General features: G+C 38.2%; 1 pseudogene; it reads left to right on the forward strand.

The window, feature by feature from the left end:
* Positions 1–686: 686 nt before the first annotated feature.
* On the forward strand, positions 687–1,417 carry LOC140511721 (phosphoglycerate mutase 1-like; annotated as a pseudogene).
* The last annotated feature ends 5,568 nt before the right edge of the window (positions 1,418–6,985 follow it).

The raw sequence follows: 6,985 nt of genomic DNA on the forward strand, positions 1-6,985 counted from the left end.
TTCTCCTACCAAAAAATTCTTGCCTCTGGCATATATTAGCTGTGTGACCCTGGACAAGTCACTTACCATATTAATGTCCTAGGCATTTTAAGACTTTAAGTTGCAGCAGAAGTACCAATATACATCAGTAGAGAAAATTTTCTTTCCTTGGAGTTTCCAACTCTAAGGAAATAGTAGTCCCAATCCCTATTCTTTATTTACAGACTTGGAAGGAATCTTAGAGTTTATTCAGTTCACTTTCCCCTCCCTCATTCAGTGAAGGATTCCCTTCTGATCAAAGCACCCTCTGTTGAAGCATCACCAATGACAGGGAGCTCACTTACTTCCAGAAATCATCTCAATAATTGCTTCTAAGTGCATAGTGGCCATCAGTTAAATAAACCAAGCTTTTGGTTGAAAACAAAAACATCGTTACATTTCTAACATATTAATATGAAGACTGTTGATAAACATTAGGCCCTCAATATCCCCATTAGCATAAACATACCAACCTCCACATTTGTATAACCCAATATCATATAGTGAGTGAAAGCTTTGGCTAACTTGACAACAAAGAATGTTCCATGAGAAAGACTGAGTGAAGTCCCATTCTTTCTCTCCATAAGTTGTTCAGGCCTGAATTTCAGTGCAGGCTAACCTGTGTCCCGGTCTGCTTGATCCCCCCTGCCCCCAGCCCCTGCCCCTCCATGGCCTCCTACAAGCTGGTGCTGATCTGGCATGGAGAGAGCACCTGGAACCCAGAGAACTGCTTCAGCAGCTGGTATGATGCGGACCTGAGCCCCAGGCGCTGCAAGATGCTGGCTATGAATTTGATATCTGCTTCACCTCTGTCCAGAAGAGAGCAATTCTTACCCTTTGGACAGTACTATACGCCATTGACCAGATGTGGCTGCTTGTAGTGAGGACTTGATGCCTCAATGAGCAGCAGTATGGAGGTCTGACAGGCCTCAACAAAGCAGAGACCGCTACTAAGCATGGTGAGGCCTAGGTGAAGATCTGGTGATGATCCTATGACATCCTACCACCTCCAGTGGAGCCTGACCACCCCTTCTACAGGAACATCAGCAAGGACCTTTGCTATGCAGATCTGACTGAGGATCAGCTGCTTTCCTGTGAGAACCTGAAAGACACCATTGCCAGGCTCTACCTTTCTGGAATGAGGAAATCGTCTCCCAGATCAAGGAAGGCAAACCTGTTCTGATTGCAGCCCATGGCAATAGTCTTTGAAGGATTGTCAAACATCTTGAAAGTCTGTCTGAAGAAGCAATCATGAAACTGAATCTGCCCACTGGCATTCCCATCATGTGCGAGCTGGACAAGAACATGAAACCCATCAAGCCCATGCAGTTCCTCCTCTTCAGAGACTGCATGCAAAGCCATGGAAGCCGTGGCAGCCCAAGGCAAGACCAAAAAGTGAATGCAGGCTACTAGCACGTGCCAGCAGTAGCCAGGTCTTTCCCTTCTCACTGTCCCCACCACATCTCTCGTCTGCCTGCTCCACACATTGACCATTGCCTTAGGGATCACAACACATGGCTGCAGGTGGGGTACTGATGGTTCCTTTTCTCATTTCCTCCATATTTCAGAGCAATTCTTTTCTCTCATGTTGCCCTTCCCCTCAACCACATTAGTCAGAATGCCTCCTAGGTGGTTTGGCTCAGTAAGGACCTGGTTAGGGGCTAGGGATGAGGACATAGTAAGAAGTGACCCATGTGGGGAGTTGGAAGAAGCAATTGATCCAATAATTCCTATGAGCCAGTCCTGCCAGTAGGGCAGCCCTCTTAGGGGCTGTGGTAGGAAGTTACCTATAACCTTGGTGGTCATTTAGCAAATCATGAAAGTCTTATTTCCTCCCTAATCCAAGAAAAATGGATCTGGGAAGTTGAGATTATGTCCTAACGTTTACTTGTCACATTTACTTTCACAAAAAACCCTTCTAGGCTGGTTATTAGTGGCTTTTGAAATTGAAGTGTCCCACTTGCTAGTCATCAGAGATCTCAAGTCCAGTCAGAGAAGGAAAGAGTTCCTTGATTTCTAAGGAGTGGAGGAGTACATCCCATTGTGTGTTTCATAGCCCCTGTTCTGTTCTGTGGCCTTGAAATACCTCTAGATCATGTTGAAATGTGTCTCAGTGTCCCATAGCTTCCATCTTATGTCCAGGCACCTGGGTCCTCATCAGTTTTAGAATAATTGTACTAACCCTACCCCCCTCCCCTTTTTGTTGTTTACTATAATAAAGGAGTGATGTGCAATAAAAAAATTATAAGTCATTCAATAACTGTGTCTTCTGATTTCTTCAGACTGATTTTTGACTCTTTGTAAGAATATACATTGGGCCCAAAACCTTATTCAGAAAATCTGAGGTTGAACTGATTCAGATAAAGAACAGGGAACCTTACTAAAGGATGAATGCTGGACTTTCATTTATAAATGTCTCTCACACATATATAGATACACACACAAAATTTCCTTCAGAAAAAATTCTAGAAAGGAAGTCTCAAGGGCTTTCAAGCTCAAGACTTAGCCAAACAGCCTCCAGGCCTTTTAAAACTTTCCTCTATATCCTCTCAAAAAGCAAAATTGTCTGATCTGCCCCTTGAATCAGTAAGATGTCTTCCTGACCTTTATTATGTATTCTGTGCATGGTGCCTATGGGATGTTAGAGGAAGTTTTATACATAGTACAAGTTCAGAATATACAAGAGAGATCATGGCAGAGAGGTAAACTGTGCTAGGCTGTGGGGAAAAAATAAGTTCATCCTCCATTTTAGCAGCCCAAGGAAAAGTAGGCAGGCATTCTTGAGTGAGTACAAAGCAAGAAAATATTTTGAAGTCCAGCTTCTGGAGAAGAATGTTCTGGGTTAAAATTGGACAGAAAATGAGAGATTTCTTTGTTAAAATTAGACATAGCATCCTGCTCTCCTTAAGCCATTGACTAGAATGGCTTTGTGACAGGCTTGTTCCACTTCCCTTTTTTTTCTCTTTTTGCCGAAGTGTCTCTGAGAAATCCTTTGGTTTATTTCCTCCTTCTAACTTACACATAGCATGTTGCATGAGGTTTCTTACTTTTCCTTCAGAGACTTATTGCTTTGATGCCATAGTGTAAACAACTTTCGTTGATACTTGGCAGAGGAAGCCATGTGAAAGTCAACAAATCGACACTCCCTTGTGGCATCTTGGTCTTCTCTGCCACATGTAAAATCCTGGCTAGAATCTTTCTGAATTCTCTTCTTTATAACTAGTCAACTGGGCATTTCTAGGAGTCTAAGGTGATCCACTATTATAATGATTATTCAATCCATCAATAATTAAATAAACATTTATTAAGTCCTTATTATGTGTCCAGTATGTTGGAAATATAAAGGGAGGCAAAACAGTTATTGCTCTTAAGGAGTTTTCATTCCAAGGCAGATGGGGGAGGAACACAAATAAATACATATAAGATACAGATATAGATAAGCTTATATCTATATCTATGGAGAGAAAGAGAGAGAGAGAGAGAGAGAGAGAGAGAGAGAGAGAGAGAGAGAAATGGAGAGAAAGGGAGAGAGAAAGAGAGAATTTAGTGGAAATTTCTTCTTGCTGAAATTATTTTTCACAACTAATATTATCTTACATTTTATAGTGATCAAGAAACAAGGACAAAATTCCACAGAGATCCTTTTTTACAGGAATGTAAAGTTTAATTTGGAGATATTTTATGTGCTTAAATAGAACTATACAAATTTAATATCATCAGCACACTCAGAGAAGTCAGTATATTTCTGGAAAACTAAGGTCAGTTTCAGGGTAAATAAAAAGATATCTGCCTTTGATTTAGTCTATGTTTTATAAAACTAATGGATAATTCCTTTGGTCAAAGGTGAATTCAAGAGATGCTACTCTGAAATTGGATCACAAGACACTTCCAAGTCTAATTTGGTCACCACGAACAGACTCTTAGTTTCAGGGAGGTTCAATTGGATGCTTTGGGGATAACATCAACACTACAGTCTCCTGACACTGGCAAAAGATGAAAAGATATATGGGGTTTTTTGACTAAGCAGAGGTAGAACATACGTCATGACCTCACGCACTGATATTGGTTTGACATCAGTAGGGATGCCTGACTTGTCATGTCCCTTTGGGGTATCGTAGCCTACTGGACAATAATTAATGTGGAAAGGAGCATTTTTTTATCGTTCTCAAGTATGGAAAAAACATGGAACTCTCTTAAAATCTGCTGGGAACTCATTCACTTGGCTTCCAGCTTTAAGAACAGTGGTTTGTTCTAATTGTAACAACTACTGGACTCTTTCTAAGTCACGATATACTTACTCAACAGAGGCTATAATGTTTGTCTTATCCCCAAAGTATCGAATTAAAATTGTCTTGTCTTTATCTGGGAATACAAAGAAAAGCAAAAAAAAAAAAAATATCCCCTGACATCAGGACATTTCTATTCTAAAAAAGGAGACAACACACACAGATGTGCACCAACAAAGCAGATGCAGGGCAGCCAGATGACCACTAGCTAGTGGATAGAACTCTGGGCCTGGAGTCAGGAAGGCCTCAGTTCAAACCTAGCCCTTGATAGTTACTAGTTATGTGACCCTGGGCAAGTCACAATGTCTGTCTGCCTCAGTTTCATTGTCTGTAAAAAAAATATATCATAATTGGACCTACCACCCAGGGTTGTTGTGAGGATAAAGTGAGAATATTTGTAATGCTCTTTGACAATCTTAAAAGATGTATATAAGTGCTAGCTATTATTGTGGTTGTGCAGCTAGGTGGCCACAGTGGATAGAGCACCAGGCCTGAAGTAAGGTTAGAGTCATTTTCATGAGTTCAAATATGACCTCAGACTCTTACTAACAGTGTGAACATGGGTAAGTCACTTAACCCTACTTTCCTCATTCATAAAGTGAGCTGAAGGAGTAAATGACCAATCACTAGCCAAGAAAACCCCAAACGTGGTCACACAACTAAAATGATTGAACAAAATCATTGAGGTTGTTATTATCATTAACTTGGGAGGGTGCTGGCTGATAGGATGAGCGTGAAGTAAATCATATGGTCTGTAGTGCTTAATTTTAGTCTTAAAGGAAATAAGGGATTCTGAGAATCAGAAGGGAAAGGCAAGGGCATTCCAGTCACTGGAGACATCTAGTGTAAGAACACAGAGATAGGAGACAGAGCTTCTTAATAATACCTAATATTTATATACCATCTACTATGTGCTTTGTGCATATTATCACATTTGACCCTCACAACTGGTAAGTACTGAGAGGTAGTTGCTGCTATTACCCCATTTTACAGAAGAGAAAACTGAAGCAAACAGAAGTTGGTTTGCCCATCTAGTAAGTGTCTGAAATCAGATATGAACTCAGTTTTGTTAATTTGTTTTGTTTTGTTGCCAAAGATAATGTGGACATTCCATTGACTTACTACTTACTATATTTTCTATAGCTCAGAACTCCTAAGCCCAAGCAGTCCGCAAGCCTCAGCCTCCTCAGTGTCCAAGATGATAGCCATGGAACCACTATGCCCAATCAAAATAAATTGTTCTTCAAGATTAAGAAAGAAAAGAAAACTCTACCAAACATCTTTGATGAAATAATTATAATGCTAACACCTAATAAGGAATGGATGCTGTAGAGCATCTATAAAGCACTATCAGTAATGAATCTTGATGCAGACACTTAAATACAATCTTTGCAAAAAATAAAAACAAAACTCTACAGAAATATATCTAAAATTTTATTTATAATATTGAGTTGGATTTATGCCAGGATGCAAAAAAATGGCTCTAACTAGGAAAATAATAAGCATAATTATAAATATTAAAAACAAACCTTTCACCAATCACATAATTATATAAAAAGATGCAGAGTAAAACTCACTTTGGCAGGGGACAGAATTTATTTATGCTAAAAAAATACAAATAAGGACAAACAGAAAAGAGCCATTTCTTAACATGATGAATATCTAAAACTGCAAATTGGCATGATTTGAAATGGGAAATAATTGGAACCTCTACTAATCAGCACAAATCTAAAGCAATAAAGCTGTCCTCATTCACTATTATTTCACCATATTTCTAGAAGTGCTAGTGATTTCGAGAAGATAAAGAGATAAAAAATTGACAAAAAGGAAACAAACTATACCTATTTGAAAATGGTTTGCTTAGAAAACTGCTGAGAATAAGCAAAAAGGTGAAAAAAACTTACTGAACTTTACTAACATAAGATCCATAAAAATCACTTTTCTGCATAGCAACAAAAATCCAGGAGGAAATTATGGAAAGAGATGTCTTATTATAAATAACTATAAAACACTCAAAGAATCTAATAGCAAATCAATGAAGTCATATTCAAGACCTACAAAAGACATACGGTATATTTTTATTAAAAAAAACCTCTAAAGTTATACAAAATGCCATAATATCGTTGGGATACTCTTTTCTCTTGGTCATCAGCAATAAAATAAAAATGTATATACCATGTAAATGATTTTGCCTATTTAATGTTCTATTAATTAAACTATCATGAGAGTCTTTTTATAGAAGTAGACAAAGTAACAACAAAGTTTATTGGGATGGACATTTCATATTTTAAAGGAAATAATGAAAAATATCAATGGGGAGTATAATTTCCAGAAAACAATTTGTGCCATGAAGTCATAATTATCAAAACTATTTGACACTGATTAAAAATAGAAAAGTAAATAATTTTAATATACACAATTTTCAAGCCACTGAACCCATAACTCAATAAGCCTGAAACATAAGCTACTAGGGGAGAACTTCCTAATTGACAAGAATTAATAGGAAAGTGGGAAACCAATCTGACAAAAACTAGATTAAGACAAGGAACTCCACCACATCTACCACAAAAAATTCACAATGTATCTGTTACTTCAAAATAAAAGGTGACATCATTTAAAAAGGATGGTGGAAAGAGATAGCTTTCCTAATCATGGATGGAGAAACATTCATAGCCAAAAGT

The sequence above is a fragment of the Notamacropus eugenii genome, chromosome 6 (genome assembly GCF_028372415.1).
Source record: "Notamacropus eugenii isolate mMacEug1 chromosome 6, mMacEug1.pri_v2, whole genome shotgun sequence".
Taxonomy (NCBI): Eukaryota; Metazoa; Chordata; class Mammalia; order Diprotodontia; family Macropodidae; genus Notamacropus; species Notamacropus eugenii.